This window comes from Dromiciops gliroides, chromosome 1, assembly GCF_019393635.1.
Source record: "Dromiciops gliroides isolate mDroGli1 chromosome 1, mDroGli1.pri, whole genome shotgun sequence".
Taxonomy (NCBI): domain Eukaryota; kingdom Metazoa; phylum Chordata; class Mammalia; order Microbiotheria; family Microbiotheriidae; genus Dromiciops; species Dromiciops gliroides.
In genome coordinates, this window is record NC_057861.1 from 264,605,803 (window position 1) to 264,623,318 (window position 17,516).

At 39.5% G+C, this 17,516-nt stretch overlaps 1 protein-coding gene across 3 annotated transcripts in view; it reads left to right on the forward strand.

Moving 5' to 3' along the window:
- Positions 1-3,889: 3,889 nt before the first annotated feature.
- The window catches only part of LYN (LYN proto-oncogene, Src family tyrosine kinase), a 146,486-nt gene continuing 132,859 nt past the window's right edge, over positions 3,890-17,516 (forward strand). Inside the window, exon 1 of one of the 3 annotated variants that reach the window (XM_043977929.1) lies at positions 3,890-4,213. The gene's annotated coding sequence lies outside the window, so the exon portion shown is untranslated. The remainder of the gene's footprint in view (positions 4,214-17,516) is intronic. The other 2 variants (XM_043977933.1, XM_043977931.1) reach the window with 2 other exon arrangements.

A 17,516-nucleotide genomic window follows, 5' to 3' on the forward strand; every position in this document is an offset into this window, starting at 1 on the left:
CATTTTCAAACAATACTGTTAAACTGGAGCAAGCAGGATGTTGAGGGGATAGAAAATCATCCAATGTTAGGCTCTGGAGCCTAGAGCCTAGAGAAGAGAACACTTAGGGGACCATGATAACTGTCTTCAAACACTTGAAGGATTGTCAGGTGAAAGACAGATTACACTTCTTCTTCTTCTTGTCCTGAGGGTAAAACTAGGAGCAGTGTGTGGAAATTGCAGGATGGAATTTTGGTTTGATATGGGGGAAAACATCTTAACTTTTGAAGAGCTATAGGCTATCTATGAAGCTTGAAATTTTCCTTTTATTGAAAGTCTTTAAGAGAATAAGTACTTAGGGGCAACTAAGTGGCACAGTGGATAGAGCACTGGCCCTGGAGTAAGGAAGACCTTCAACCAAATCTGTCCTTTGACACTTACTAGCTGTGTGACCTTGGGCAAGTCACAACTCTAATTGCCTTAAAAAAAAGATATCAGGTACTTAATAATGCTTGATGAATTGAATTAAATTGAACAATTCAGATAATGAAGATGAAGACTATTATTATTATTATTATTATTATTATTATTATTATTATTATTATTATTATTATTATTGAAGGTTCCTTCCAACTCAGATTCTGAGACGTCTTATGCATCTTTGTAGCCTCACTATAGCTCCAGAGGCAGCAGGGTATGATGTCTAGATAACTAGAGTCAGGCACAAGACTTCAAGACACTTTAGGTATGTAACCCTGGGCAAGGCATTTAATTGCTCTCAGTCTTAGTATCTTTACCTGTATAATTGGCACAATAATGTCTGTAGTTTTTACTTCATTGGGATATTGGGAAGATTTCTCATTTGTAAAATGAGGAAAATTATATATATTGCATTTGCCTCAGGGTTGTCGTGGGGAAATAATGAGATCCTTTATGTAAAGAACCATAAACCCTGAAGTTATAGAAATTTTTTAGTTACTTTTCAAATCCATTGAATTGTTAACTGTTGAGAGCAAGGTTTTTGTTATAGTGATCTGATCTCTTTGTATCCCCAATTCCTTGATTAGGGGCTTTTCACATAGTAGGCAAGGTGGTGTTAAAAATCATGGAGGTCTGGGAGCAGCTAGGTGGTGCAGTGGATAAAGCACCAGCCCTGGATTCAGGAGAACCTGAGTTCAAATCCAGCCTCAAACACTTGATACTTACTAACTGCGTGACCCGGGGCAAGTCACTTAACCCTCACTGCCCTGCCTCACCCCCCCAAAATTATGGGAGTCTTTGAAAGTTTTTGAAAGAAAAATGTAAAGCAGTACTGAAACAGAAAGAGAGGCAGGTAGAGATGATCCTTTAAGACAGTGGTCTCCAAACTTTTTTGATTATGTACCTCTCTCAGTAAAAACAATTTTTAGCATGTATTCTCAATATACAACTATTTAAGCTATTAAAACTTAAAACTGCACTAAGACCTTAGTACACATTGGAGGTATATTTAGAAATTACAAACATGTACTATTGTATCAATATATCATGTACATAAAATATGGTAAATAAAAATAGAAATTAGAAAGGTGAAATAAGCAATATTTTAAAATATTTTATTTCTTAATGACAAAACCCTTTTCATTCTTTAGAATAACATCATTGAATATGCTTCATTATTAAAAAAAAACAAATAAGCAAACAAGCTTGTATATTTTCTCGGAATAGAACTTGTAATGGTTAGTATTCATTAACCTAATTTGATCTATACAGCTAAGCTGGTGAATTTCAAATTTGGATACTTTTCTATTGAAAGATATACAATGCCACAGTCAAATTAATAGGTCATAACTGTCAGTGAGCATAACAACTTTTCAGCAGGAGTCATGTTTCTTGGTATATTGATATTCACTATAAACAATACAACAACAAAAGCAAAAGTGAATTGTCTCTGATTTCATCTTAGCTGCAAGTTTTCCTTATAAATCCATTCCTCTTTCTTTCCCTGATTCTGCTTACTGCATTACATTAGCCCTTAATTTTCTATTCGTGTTTGGATATTTTATTTGTTTTTTTTTTTTTGTATGAGCATGAGAAACAGCAAAAGGACCAGTATGGTAGCACCTTGGAATGCATGAAGGGGAGTAATGTATAATAAGGCTAGGAAGGTAGATTAGAACCAAGTTTTGAAGGGCTTTAAATGCCAAACAGAAGACTTGATATTTGATCTTAGAGGTAACAAAGAGCTGTTGAAGTTTATTGAGTACCTGGGATGACTTGGTCTGATATAAACTTATGGAAAACCATTTTGGCATGTGTGTGGAGGATGAACTGCAGTAGGGAGAGATGAGGCCAGGAAGCCAATCAGAACCCCTTAAGGGTTCAGGTGAGAAATGATAAGGGCTGGAAACGTGGTGATATTTGGTGTGAGTGGAGAGAACAGAAGAGGGGACAAAATGAGAGATGTTGTGGATCTAGAAATGACAAGATTTGCCAGCTTCTTGAATCTGTGGGATAAATGACAGTGACAACTCAAAGATGACACCAAGGCTTAAAATCTGGATGAACAGGAGTGTTATGGCCCTTAACAGAGAAAGGAAAGATAGGAAGAGGGCTGGATTTCCCAGGAAAGATAAGGTAATGAGATCTGTGATGCAAAAAATGCAACCCATTCATGTGGGATAATCCTGTGAGATTTGTTTTATTCCCAAAGAAAGGAGGAAAGGGGAAGACAGGGCTCTTATTCATCTATTACTTCCCTGGAGGGGAGAGCCTACCTTTTTAGGGGTTCCTGTCACAGGAAAGGATCCGAAGGAAAGGGGTGTGGTTGTGCTGGGTGTTGGGGGGGGGGAGGGGAGGGGATTTCCCTAAAGGCACCTATCCAGTTGTGCTGTTAGTGCCTTCTTTGGGATTAGGTTATAACTGCCCCGGGGGACAGAAGGATTGTCCAGAGCTTTCACAGTTGAGGGATTGTTAGGTTGTTAAGACTGAAGGATAGGTGTGGCTGTGTCAAAGATCATTCCTATAACTGGCTGCAGGAAGGAAGGTGGAATATGATCTAGGGTCATGGTGGAGTGAAATGAGCATTGAAGAAAACACGGGTTCGAATCCAGACTCTGCTTCACCTGTGTAACGGTGGACAAAACACAACTAATTTCATCCTCAGTTTCCTCTGTAAAAAATGGATCTTCATGTACTCTAGAACCTTAACTTCCATCCATGTTCTTTTTTTTTTAACCGAGTTAATTTTTATTGGTTTACGGGAACTTCCTCCATCGATGCCTAGCTACACTCGCATATCAATTTATAGTCTTCGATTGTTGCCCCGGGCCACTGAGAAGTGACTTGTCCAGGGTCACACAGGCACGACTTGAACCGAATTCTTCCTGGCTCCAGAGACCACCTCTCTAATTAGGACGTTGCATCTTATGTTTCCAATATCAAACCCCTCTTGTTCCCCTTCCCCTCTATCAGAGGCAGCTTGGTTTAGCAGAAAGAACCCCCAAATCATCAAACCTAAGTTCAAATCCTCTCTGCCACTGACTACTCGATGTAACCCCTCTGTGACTTTAAAATGAGAGTGATGGATCCTCTCCAAATTCCCTTCCAGCGCGAATCCTATAGATATCGTCCACCCCCTTCCCCCTCCCCCCCCCCCCGCCCCAATCTAAACTGAGTCTCGGAGTTCAGCTCCAATCCCGTGACCAGTCTTCACTCGGCTTTGCCCGGGGTTCCCTTTCCTTGCTTGCTTTCTTTCTTTCTCTAAACTCCTCGGGATGGTCACACAGAAGAGTAAGACTTCAAACCAAAAAGACCCAAAGGACACCTCCCCCATTGAAGGCTGTGTATGCAAATCAAAATACCAGGAAGTAGCTGGGAACCTCTCAACCAACTGAAACCCTGAAACCCAACTTAGTTCCTCTCTGGCTGCCCAGGGCTGGGTGTGCGAGCTTGCCTTGAAACTCTGGGGCTGTTCTAGACTTTTTCCTGGCCCAGGGAAGAGCGGCCACCCCTCTATCCCTGGTGGGCCTCCGACAGCCACTACAAAGTAAGGGTTTCCCCCTTTACTCGGGATACATTGAAACCTTTCCCCCGATCCCCGTCCCCTTTTCTCCTCCCTCTCCCTTCTTCCCCTTCCCCAAAGCCTCCCTGGGCTTCTCCTCCCTCCCTCACTCCCTTCCCTACCCCTTCCTAGGACTGGGCTGAAGTCACCGTGGAGCTCCAGCGCGACACTCCAACTTTCCAAGCCAGGAGGGTGAGTAGCGGAGCGGGGTCGTGGGACTGACTCGGTGGGTGGATCGGGATGGGATGGTAGGAGGCGATGTCCCGGGAGAGGTGCCACAGGCTGCTTAGAGAGGAAAATCTTTGGTCTGGGCTCAAAATGCAAGACGCGGATTTGCACAAGTCAGCAAACATTTATCAAGCGCTTACTGTGTGCCCGGAGAACGGTGCTGAGACTAGAGGTGAAAGAGTCAGATTGGCCCAAGAACCGGCGAGAGGCGGCGGGTGTGTGCTGTGTGTATGTGTGTGAGTATATGTGTTTGTGACTGTGTGTTTCGGGGGCGTGGGAAAAGTGACCCGTAATGAAGAGGAAAAGGTGGGGACTGTAACCCTTAGCCAGCTGGAGTGAGGAGAAAGCTGCTGCCCCTTCCAGGCACCTCAGCCCTTGACTAGGGTACCCTTAGGTCGCCTGGTTACAGGTCTCCGCCCCGCTTTCTTGGCCACACAAAAAACGCGTGGGCGGCTGCAAAGCGGCTGGTTGGGGGGGGGGGGGAGAGACGGGAAATCACTGCAGGTGCTTTACCTGTCTCGGGCGCTGAGCCCAGGAGGGGCGTGGTGTTGAGGGTTCACGGGCAGGGGGACGCCGGAGGATGCTGGGGGGGGGGGGCGGGGAGAAGGAAGGTGGTTTTTGTTTTGGTGTTTTGGTCTGAAGCGCCCAGTTAGATTGGTTCGAGTCCTATGTGCCGGGCTTGGGAGACTCGGGGTGGGAGTGGATGTTGGGGGACGTCCCTCCGACAGGTTGGAAAGGTCGCTGGGCTTTCTCCGCCTCCTCCATGCCTTTCCAAAAAGTAAGAAGTTCCCTTCCCTTTCTCTGCGTGGGGCGGGGGGCGGGGGGCGCGACAAAGGGGCAGTGGTGTGGCAGGGGAATTGTCACCTTGCAAAGTCCAATAAATCCTCTGCTCTGAGATCCCCAGAGAATGTAGCAGAATTAGATGTTAGATCAGGAAGCGGTTGTCCCCCTTTCCAGATGAGGACACCAAAGCCCAGAGAAGGGAAGGTCACACAGGTAGCGAGTGGCACAGTCAGGATTCTACTCCCAAATCCTCTGAACATGATTTACTCGCTCTCTGAACCGACACTAAACGTAAACTTAATTTTTCTTTTCTTTTTTTTTTTTAAACCGCATTTCTAGCTGGAGAGGAAGCAGGGTTTTTTGTGTGGCATGTCTTCAGGGCTTCTGGTCATACCGTTATGGGGGAACAGGGCTTTCGGACATCTGATAAGCTGTCCAGTTCTTTAGTGAAAAGGAAGCGAGAGTTATTTTGAGACTACAGAGAGAGGTTTGCTTTTCCTTTACACGGGGGGAAGGGTGTAGCTCCAGTCCCAACTTTTTCCTGCATGATCTCTTCTGCTTTAGCTTTCTCCAGAGTGCTATTAATGCATTTGAACTTTTTGGCCTGATTTTTAAGTCTGGTGATCCACTCTACAGAGAAGGTGGGAGATGTTTTAAGGATCCAAATTGCATCCAACGTTATTGCCAAAATAGTAGGCTGGTATGGTTTTTGCTCAATTTGTTGTTTTCTAATCCAATATTTAGTCTGTGACATAGTTATGCTGCACAGATATTAGCTATCCTGTATTCGCTATGTAAGAAAGTGAGTCTTTGCATTATATAATCTCATCTTCATAAAATGAAAAATACCCATAACTGAGGCCCAATAATAAAATCTCTAGAGTTGCTGCCACAGTTTGAAGTTGAAAGGCAAGGTCTGTGCCTGAAAAAGTCATGTGCTTAGGAGAAAAGAGGAATGTATGAAAAGGAAAAAGGTGACCAAAAAAACATTCAAAACTTTTTTTAAAAAGAAAGGAAATGGCCATGAAAAGATGATGGAAATATAGGAGTAAGGTTTCTCCAAGTGCAGCATCAGCATCTTAACAAGAACAACAACAACAAAATGCTTTTTGAGCTAAGGAAAAAAGAAATTCAAGTTTATCAAAACTTTTTGGTGGGTGATCTTTTGGTCCCAGAGTGGTTTCTCTGTGTTAGATCCTAAAAAGGCTCTTTATGAATTCTGTAAGACTTGGGAACTTTAACTCTCTAGGTAACAAAACATCAAAGATAAATGTACTGGGGATGTCATTAAATGAGAAGAGTAATGAGGTATGGGGAGAATGAGAACTAAGTATTTTGGGGTTGGTTTTGTTTTCTTTATCTAAGCATAAGGAAGACTTTTCATTCAGAGCCTTCCTCAGACACTTCTTACTTGAATGACCTAGTGGATAAGCCACTTAACTTTTTTTAGATTCATTTTTTTCCCTCAACTCCAAACCCATGGGGTTATTGTGAGGCTCAAACATAATAATACATGTAAAATACTTTATAAACGTTAAGTGATTAGCCAAATATAGGCTTAATTATAGTAATAATTACAATTAACGATATTCCTTTCTCCAGATTGGCCATTTTAGTTACATCATAGGTAGAAAAGGTTTTGGTTTCATTTTATTAGCTCCTGATTATCAAAAATCTATTCAAGAGATGGTTTTTCTATGCTGTAAAAGTCTGATACTAAATGCTAACAATCGGCCTTTAATCAGCTAATCAGGTTAAGTCTTTTGAGTTGTAAAGATATGGGGAGAAAATTCAAGATTGGTTCCCTTTTTATATGAATGAATTTTTTGGATGGATTGTGTAGATACTGTTTTACATTTCTATTGAGAAAGGAATTCTTCAGAATTTCAATGTTTTAAAGTGATTTAAGCTATTAGGATACTAAAAAAGTTTAAAAGTTTATACTTTAAAATATTCTCCATGACAACTTATGTTTACCTGAAATTAATGTAAATAGAAATATATTATACACATCTGGATAGATAGGTAGGTTTTACAGTGGATAGGGAAGACCCGAGTTAAAATCCTGCCATGGACACTAACTGTCTGACTTTGAGAAATCCACTTAGCCTCTCTGTTCCTCAGTGTTCTCATAATAATAGCACCCACCTTACCAGGTTGTGTGAGTATCCAATGAGTTAACATTTGTAAAGCTCTTTGCATGCCTCAAAGTGCTAGGTGTAGAACCAGGAAGACCTGGGTTCAAGTATATTCTGTGACACAAGCTGACTATGTGGTCTCATTTAACCACTCAGGTGTCTAGGCCATTCTCTGTGTATAAGTTGCAGAGAAGGTATGTTGACCTACCCTGTTGAAGGGACAACAACAAAGTACAACATAAATACTATTAATTTTGGATTCACTAAGAAAAACTTTGCTTAGGGATTTTAATTGTCTTCTGCCCCTAAGAAAGTCCCCATTGTACCCACTCAAAAAGGACTATTTTGATAGTAATTACAATTCAGAGGGTAATATGTTTTGGGACTGACTTCCATTAGTTACTTATAGTATCATAGAATCTACTGCTGGAAGACATGTTAGATAGTATAAGTTTGTCTTATTGCTTTCTGGTTTCACCATAATGAGAATCTGCAGATACTAAACTTTTGGTAGCATATTCAATTTGACAAATATCCATTAGGTACTTGCTCTGTGCAAAGCACTGTGGTAGGCACTATGGGAGATAGAAAGTTTAGATGAGACACATTCTTACCCACTATGATACTTAGAGCAAGTCATTAACCCTTCCTTGACTTTGGTTTCCATTAATAAAATGACAGGTTTGATCTAAATGATTTCTAAAGTCTCATTTAATTCTAAATTCCAAGTTACTCAGGGAACCATAACAGAGTTGGTAATGGAAACTCATTCTCATATAATATGTATATATTACACATATCCTGATATGTTATATGTAACATATCATATATACACACATACATGCACACATACATTTTTCTAAAAGTATTTAGTAATTAAGGCAATATTTTTTCTTCCTAAGGCCCTAGCAAAGATTCCTCCATCTTTCTTGTATTAAAAAAAAAGTACAGGAAGATTTAATTAATTTAACCAACCATTTATCACATTTCCATGTAAGGGGGACACAGTATTAACATCTTCCCCTGTTTCTACATGTTTCCAAAATGAGGAGTCTATTTTAAACTGGCTTCATCTATCTAAGTTTGAGGCCTGGTAGAGAGGAGGAGAGATGATGAAGGGAGGGATAGGATGGGCAGGAAACAAGTTAATGAGATAAGGCAGGAAAGAGAAATTGATTAATAGGGAACATGATGAAGTTGAAGGGACTCAGTTTGAGAAACACTAAACTCTTGTGTTCACATATCTTTACCTTCCTAATTAGCTGTCTTTTATTTCTGAATTTACTTAGTATAGAGTGACTATTCTTAACCTGGGGACCCTGAACTCATTTTAATAATTGTTTCAACAACTGTATTAAATTTTATTGATTTCCTTTGTAATCATATATGTGTGTGTGTGTGTCTATCTATGTGTGTATACATATACATACATATACATACATAGCTCTCTCTCTCTCTTTCTCTCTCTCTTGAAGGGGTCCATCAGTTTCATCAGAGTGCCAAAAGGGTCCATGACACAAATTTTAAGAACCTCTGGTAGAGAGTATTGTTTAGGCTGTGGCCTTTGGTGACCCTAGACATTGCTCTAAGCAGACATCTTTGCATTGTCACTTCTCTGGCCCTTAGAGGCTCTTTTTTACCTTTTGTAAAATCTAGTTATTCCCCTGAAAGGCCCCCAAAGCACTTTCTTCTCCTGAACCCTAATTACTTTTCTGTCATTCTGGAGAATATAGTATCAGGTGTCTGGGAAGAGCAATAATGACCCATAGATCAGGTGGAGGAGAATTAGAGGTGATACCGATTCTGAAAGCATGATAAAATTTACAGAAATTAGCAGAACACGGAAGAAAATATTTTAGGAGTCTCCTTTGAATGTCACTAATTGAAAAATTCAGCAATTTTATGGGACCGAAACATACAACTTCTTCATTTTCTGACAATTAAGTCATGAAACTTTATGAGTGGTTTCTCTCTTTTCTCTTTCACAACTGTTTTCCCCCTAAATATATTATTTATTTTCATCATTCTTTTTAAAAAATTTTGAGTTCCAAATTCTCTTCTTCCATCCCACTCTCCTCCCACTGAGAAAGCAAGCAATATGATATCAATTATACATGTTAAGTCATGCAAAACATTTCATATTAGCCATATTTTTAAAAAAAACAAGAAAAATAAAGTAAGAAAGTTTTAGTTAAATTTGCACTGAAGAGTTCATCAGTTCTCTCTCTCAGTAGGTACCATTTTTTTCCATCATGAGTCTTTGGAATTGTTTTTGATTATCATAATTATCAGAGAAGTTAAGTTGTTCATAGTTGATTACAATATTGATGTTACTGTGTATGCACAGTGATCTCCTAGTTCTTCTCACTTCACTCTGCATTAGTACATATAAATCTTGCCATGTTTTTTCTAAAACCTCATCATTTCTTATAGCACAATAGTTCTCCATCCCAGTCATATGACCCTACTTTTGTTCAGCCATTCGCCAGTTGATGAGCATCCCCTTGATTTCCAATTCTTTATCACCATAAGAAGAGTTGATATATTTTTATATGTATAGGTTCTTTTCATTTGTCTTTGATCTCTTTGAGATACAGACCAAGTAGTGATGTTGATGGGTCAAAGGGTATGCACAGTTTTATAGTCCTTTGGGCATGGTTTCAGAATGTTCTCAACAATGGTTGGACTAGTTCACCATTCCACAAACAGTCCATTAATGTACCTATTTTTCCATCATCCCCTCCAGCATTTGTCATTTCTGATAGGTGTGAGGTGGTACCGCAGAGTTATTTTAATTTGCATTTTTCTAATCCATAGCATTTTAGAGCATTTTTTCATGATTGTGAATAGTTTGATTTCCTCAGAAAACTGCCTATTCATATCCTTGAACATTTATAAATTGGGGAATGGCTATTCATTTCTATAAATTTGACTCATTTCTCTATATGTTTGAGAAATGAGACTTTTTTCAGAAAAAAAAACTTGCTATAAATTTTATTTATATTACTTCATTGTGGTGCCTTATAGCAAAATGTTATTTCCCATTGTGAGAAAATAATTACTGATTACCTGTATATGGGAAACTTCAGATTCCCCTTTGTGTTATGTGCTGTCAGCCAGACTCAATGCCTCCTTCAGGACCTTACTAAAGGGTACTGCCCCCTTTAGTTTTTGTCAATGAATCATTCAGTTTCTCCCCTTTCCCTTTCACATTGTTACCCACCATAGACCTCATAGTTAAGACCCTTTGATTAAGTGTAATTAATATCAGTTAGTGATTCATTGAGGAAAACCTCATGTCTCAATTAGAATCAGATGGGGGGTTGTGAGAAAATAATTATTGATTCCCCGTATATGGGGAACTTCAGATTCCTCTTTGTGTTACATGCTGTAAGTCAGACTCACTTTCTCCCACAGGACCACACCCAGATAGTAGTCAGTGTCCTGGTGCAGTCCGTGTGAGGTCTGAATTTTTTGGATTGATTACTATATAGAGAGATACTGTGCCAAATCAAGGGGATGTTCAATCCTTCTGACCTGATGTAATTCACTTTTAATAATGTGAACCAATTAGATTTGGTTGATGTATAATGACCCACCTCTTATTGAAAAGGGATAAAAAACCTGGACAGGTAGCCATGCATTCTCTTTGTACCATGAGAAGTTAGGAATCCATTTTGTCAATTCCTTACAGGTAGATATTGATAAATATATATGCCCTGAACTTGTGTCTCTTGTAATCATTTTAAACACGACACCTGATTATCCCTTTTAATTAGGTCTATTTTTGCTTTTGTTTTGTCTGAGATCATGATTGCTACCCCATTTGAATTATTTCTTTCTGGATACTTGAAGTATTTTCTCTTTGACCTGAAAGTTCTGGAATTTGACTATAATATTCCTGGGAGTTTTCATTTTGGGATCTCTTTCAGGAAGTGAAAAGATTCTTTCAATGTCTATTTTACCCTCTAAAATAACAAGGCAGTGATAATTTCTTGAAATATGGTATGTTCTTTGATTATAACTTTCAGGTAGTCCCATACTTCTTAGATCATCTTTCCTTGATGTATTTCCAGGCCAGTTGTTTTTCCTATGAGATGTTTTACATTTTCCTCTATTTTCCCATTCTCTTGACTTTGTTTAATCATTTCTTGATGTCTCATGGAATTATTAGTTTGCAGGTGCCCAATTCTAATTTTTAAAGAATTATTTTCTTCAGTGAAATTTTGTACCTCTTTTTCCATTTGGCCAATTGTGTTTTTCTTAAAGAGTTCTGTTCTTTAGCAAATTTTTGCCCCTCCTTTTCCATATGACCTATTCTGCTTTTTAAGGAGTTCTTTTCTTCAGTTAATTTTTGTGCCTCTTTTACCATTAGGCCAATTCTATTTTTATAGTGGTTTTCTTCAATATTTTTTGTGCCTTTTTACCAAGCTGTCAATTCTCTTCTCATAATTTTCTAGCATTACTTTCTTTTGCCAATTTTCTCTTGACCACTCATCTCTTTCTTTAACTCTTCCAGGAAGTCTTTTTGGGCTTTTGTCCATTAGCATTTTCTTTGAGGCTTTAGTTGTACTATTGTTGCATTATAGTCTTCTTATGAGTTTGGTTTTAGTCTCTCCTGCCACCAATAGTAGCTTTTTATGGTCAATTTTTTTGTTGTTGTTTGCTCATTTTTCCAGCTCATTTCTTGTCTTTGAACTTTATTTTAAAATTGAGCTCTGCTGGGGCAGCTAGGTGATGCAGTGGATAGAGCACCGGCCCTGGATTCAGGAGGACCTGAATTCAAATCCGGCCTCAGACACTTAACACTTACTAGCTGTGTGACTCTGGGCAAGTCACTTAACCCCAATTGCCCCACCAAAAAAAAAAAAAAATTAAGCTCTGCTCATGGTGGCATGGGAAGGCACTGTCCCAGGCTTCAGGATTTTGTTTTATGCTGCTATTTTCAGAGCTAAATGAGGGGGTCTGTAAATTTTTGGTGCTTCCAAGGTGCCGTGATCCTGGGAGAGGCATGTTCACAGCTCTCCTGGTCTGTATTCTGGTCTTTACCCAGGAAAGGCACCTGGACCCCTGTAGCCACCTGCAGCAACACTCTCTTTGCCTTAGAACTGGGACCAGGACCCCTGATTCCTTGTTACTGACTTCTAGCACTTTTTTCCACTTTGGAACTGTAACCCAGAAGTCTGTGTGGGCAATAGAGTTATTAATCAGTGCCAGCTGTATCCAGGGCCATCAGAGGGTCCCTTGTAATATCTTTCTTACTAGTTGTCTGATCTCCGTACCATCTCTGGGCTGAGGGCTACCAAAGCTGTTGCTGCTGCTGCTATTTCTACATTGTATATGGGCTTCCACTCAGGTGTCAGAAACTTCTGCCAACATCTGAAAATTTCTTAGGCCAGAAAAATGTCTTGCCCTGACCTTTTTTTGGCTCCGCTATTCCAAAATTTGATGTGAGGTATTATTTTACAATTATTTGGAGGGGAATGTTGGAAGAGTTCAGCTGGGTTGCCTCTAGTCCACCATCTTGGCTTTCAGTCTGCCTCTTTTACAACTTCTAAAAATATATAGATCTATAATAGGGAAGGGAGCAAAGCTGGGAAGGAGGCTGAAAATGCAAGGGGGAGTGAGAGTCTTTGGTTTGAGAAATCTGAACTTCCTTGTTTAAGATTTTCTAAGTTTCGATCCCTCCCTCAGAATTTCTTGACCTAAGTTAACTGGAAGAAGAGTGAAGAAATTCTGGGTGAAACATTCTTAGTTAAGAGCCTTGTGAGAGTAGATAACCAACAGATTCTGTCCTTCCCAGCAAATGCTGAAGGGACAGCAAGAGCTTCCATTTTTATCTCTCTGGGTCTTTTTCTTCCTTCTTGTTTTATATTATACAAACTTCTTTTCCTCTCACTGAACAGAATTGTGGAGAAGTAATTTTCTTTATTGGCCCAGGGAATTATTCATTTTGGACACTTCTCTGTTAGCAGAGTTGTGTTGGTTTGTTTTGTTTTTTTGGTGGGACGATGGAGGGTGGAATAGCTCCTTTGGAAAGAGTTTCATTGATTCTCAGTTCAATTCCATGCTCTGTGTTGGCTACCCTAACTCTTTTCCTGGTAATTCAGTGAGCCCATCTATGCTCTACCAATAAATCATCTATTTGCCCTAAAGTTTTTAATAAAACATGTCTATGTGATTACTGTAGTTTTTCATTTGTAGTAATAAGAAGCATATAAATAACTTTCCCAAATTAAGATAATCTCTTATGCATGTATTATATACTTTACTCTTTAAAAAGTGCTTTCATATTCATTAGCTTATACCAGTCCAGGGGTTCTCAACGTGTGTGTGTGTGTGTGTGTGTATAATAGATTCCTCTGGCAGTCTGGTGACTCCTTAGAATAATGTTTGTAAAAACAGAAGATAAAAGGCATAGTATAACAAGGGAAATTAAAATGAAATATTATTTTGTAAATGTTTTTTAAAATCAAGTTCTTGGACTCTAGGTTAAGAACCTCTGGACTTGGGGTAGGTGGGTGGGTGAATGAGACCTACTGGGGATGATTGAGACCTCTTTTAGTACTTCCATAATTAAACTCCTCTGTTGCCTGCCTTTTGAAAAACCCATCTGCCTCTAAATATGACCAGCTGGGAGTTTGGGAAAGGAAGTTACAGCTGATAGGATCCAAGGATTTAAAGCTGGAATGGATTTGACAGGTCATCTAGTCTAGTCCTGTTATTCTATAAATGGGGAAAATAAAGTCCAGAAAGGTTAGTAAGTGACACACCCATGATTTGGACCCAGGTCTTCTATCTGAAAAACTAGTGCTTTTTACATTTTACACATATATAGTCACCCTTCCCCCCACACACAGTGGAAAACAATGTCTCTATATCATTATTTTTTATGGTGTATTCGCCAAGTGCTTAGAATGTTAAAAGTTTGTTCATTCACCCCCAAAACATGAAGTATCCACTGTGTGCAAAACACTGTTAGGTGTGTGTGATACAAAGATAATTTAGATAAGATACCTATCCCTGCCCACTTAGACCTTATAGTTCAGTATTGGTAGAAAACATGAGTACAGATAACTAGAATATGGACCTTTCACATATACAAAGGAGAGAGGTGGGACTCTCTTTTCATTTCTCTTATTTGGGGCCATACTTGTTTTTTGTAATTTTGCAATATTAACTTTTTTTTTTTTGCGGGACAATGGGGGTTAAGTGACTTGCCCAGGGTCACACAGCTAGTAAGTGTCAAGTGTCTGAGGCCGGATTTGAACTCAGGTACTCCTGAATCCAGGGCCCGTGCTTTATCCACTGCGCCACCTAGCGGCCCCCGCAATATTAACTTTTGATCATTTTGTAGTTCTTTCTGTTTACATTGCTATGGTCATTGTACAGATTTTTTTGTATTATTTTTTCCCTCTTGATCCTATGTGTTAGGTGGACTGCAAGAAGTGGCCTCTATAGTGGGAAGAGAATGAAATGGTACAGTTGAAAAATTGCAAGACTTGGAGTCAAAGGATTTGGATTCAAATCAGCAAACCTCTTAACATTGTTGAACATCAGGTTCCTAATCTCTAAAATTAAAGGGGTTATATTTTCAATTGCTGTTCAGTTGTGTCCAACTCTTTGTGACCCCATTTGGGATTTTCTTAGCAAAGATACTGGAGTACTTTTTCATTTCATTATCCAACTCATTTTACAGATGAGGAAACTGAGGCAAACAGGGTTTAGTGACTTGCTCAGGGTCACACAAATAGTAATTATATAAAATTGTAAGCAATGGTGGTATCCTCAGTAAAAAGACAGGTTTTTGTATAAGTGAAGAACTGGAAAAAGGAAAGTGGGTGAAAAGGTCAAGAATGTAGAGGGAATTGTCAGGACATCTGAAAGTTATATTCTGGAATTAGGTGGATGTGTGTCTCTCAGTTATGGAATTAGAGTTTGAATAAACATCACCTGTTGGATTTATAAGATGGTTATTTGAATCAGAAAGCTTTAGGAAGGAGTCTTGGTCTGGTTCATTTCTCTTTTGTAGTTCAGACCTCCATTTCGGAAGGCTCCTGGCATTTTTTTTGTAGGCCCTGTGAATCCCTCTTGTAATTCTAATATATATTGGTAAAAATCTTTGTTTTAATTCTCTCCTCTTCTTTCCATTCTGTATTTTTTTGGGTAGGATCAGTTGCAAAGCAAGGTATCTTTGAATTTCCTCACATGGAACTAAGAGTCAGGAGTCCATAGGGCCTTTCTCCTTCCTTCCTTCCTTCCTTCCTTCCTTCCTTCCTTCCTTCCTTCCTTCCTTCCTTCCTTCCTTCCTTCCTTCCTTCCTTCCTTCCTTCCTTCCTTCCTTCCTTCCTTCCTCCTCTTCTCTCCTCTCCTCTCCTCTCCTCTCCTCTCCTCTCCTCTCCTCTCCTCTCCTCTCCTCTCCTCTCCTCTCCTCTCCTCTCCTCTCCTCTCCTCTCCTCTCCTCTCCTCTCCTCTCCTCTCCTCTCCTCTCCTCTCCTCTCCTCTCCTCTCCTCTCCTCTCCTCTCCTCTCCTCTCCTCTCCTCTCCTCTCCTCTCCTCTCCTCTCCTCTCCTCTCCTCTCCTCTCCTCTCCTCTCCTCTCCTCTCCTCTCCTCCTTCTTTCATTTCTCTTTCTTTCTCTCTTTCTCTCCCTTCCTTTCTTATTTCTTTCCTTTCTCTTCCTTCCTTGCTATATCAATCTACTGTTTCACTGTTCTTATAAATTATGGTTAATTCAACTACGGACAGGGAGATTGTAGGAGAGAGACTGACGAGGCCACTTCTCCTTTCCATGGAGAAATTATGTTGCCCAATCCAGAACCAAAGCCTGAGGAGGAGGAAGAGGTGTCTGAGTATCAGAGGAAGTGATACTTCTTCCTACTCTTTAAGCCTCTGAAGGGTGATCTGAATAATTACCAGTAAAGTACCACCTTTCTTGCCATTGTAGCATTTACGTTTTCTCATTTCTTCTCACCATCTCTTGGCAAGGAAAAAAAGGGCTAAGTGTTTACATAAAAAAATTCTCTGTCTCTACCTGTTTAAGAAGCCACATGATATAGTGGGAAGAGAAAGAATGGTACAGTTGAAAAATTGCAAGACTTGGAGTCAAAGGATCTGGATTCAAATCAGCAAACCTCTTAATATTGCTGAACATCAGGTTCCTAATCTCTAAAATTAAAGGGGTTATATTTTCAGTTGCTGTTCAGTTGTGTCCAACTCTTTGTGACCCCATTTGGGATTTTCTTAGCAAAGATACTGGAGTACTTTTTCATTTCATTATCCAACTCATTTTACAGATGAGGAAACTGAGGCAAACAGGGTTTAATGACTTGCTCAGGGTCACACAAATAGTAAGTATCTGAAGCCATATTTGAACTCAGGAAGATGAGTCTTCCTGATTTCAGGCCCAGCCCTCTATCCACTGCACCACCTAGCTGCCCTATTGGAGTTATATTACATGACATGAGGTATGTTCTGGCTCCAACTGTAGGGTCCTACATCCAAACTAGGTGTGTTGATCCTGGAATCAGGATAAATCTAGGTCTAAATGCCACATCTGACATTGATCATTTGGGACCAAGGGCAGGCTATTTTTACATCTGAGGAGTATGGTCTTAACAATAAAATTCAATAGTATTATAAACTGCTCTATAAACTTTTAAATTACTATATGTGTCTCTTGCTGTTAGATGGTTATGTAAATGCTAGTTAACCTTCATGTAGCACGTTAAGGTTTACAAAGTGCTTTACATAGGTTTAATATGTTGATAACAATAACAACCAGCATTTACATAGCATTTTATGATTCATAAAGTGCTTTACAAATATTGTCTCATTTTATCCTTATATCAACACCAATTGGTAGGTGCCATTATTGTTCCCATTTACAGATGAGGAAACTGTGGTAGGCAGAAGTTACATGACTTGCCCAGAGTCACACAGCTATTAAGTATCTGAGGCCAGATTTTAAATTGTCTTCCTGTCTCTAAGTCCAGCGCTATATCTATTGTGCCACTTATTTGTTATGTATCATAAATACCTACTATGTATATGTGTGTGTGTGTGTGTGTGTATACATTGTATCCTCACAACAACCTTGTGAAGTAGGTGCTTTAATAATAGTAATTATAGCACCTAGTAGATGCTACATTGTTCTCTCTATTTTATTGGACTTGTTCAGGATCACACCAGTGGGTACAGCTGTGACTTGCCCAGGGTGGCACAGCTAGTGTCTGTAAGAATTTGAACTCAATTATCATTGATTCCAAGTCCAGTCTGAGAATTGAAAAACATTGGTCGTCTGACTCCAAAACAAATGTTCTACCAGCTGGTTGCGTCTGAGGTCAG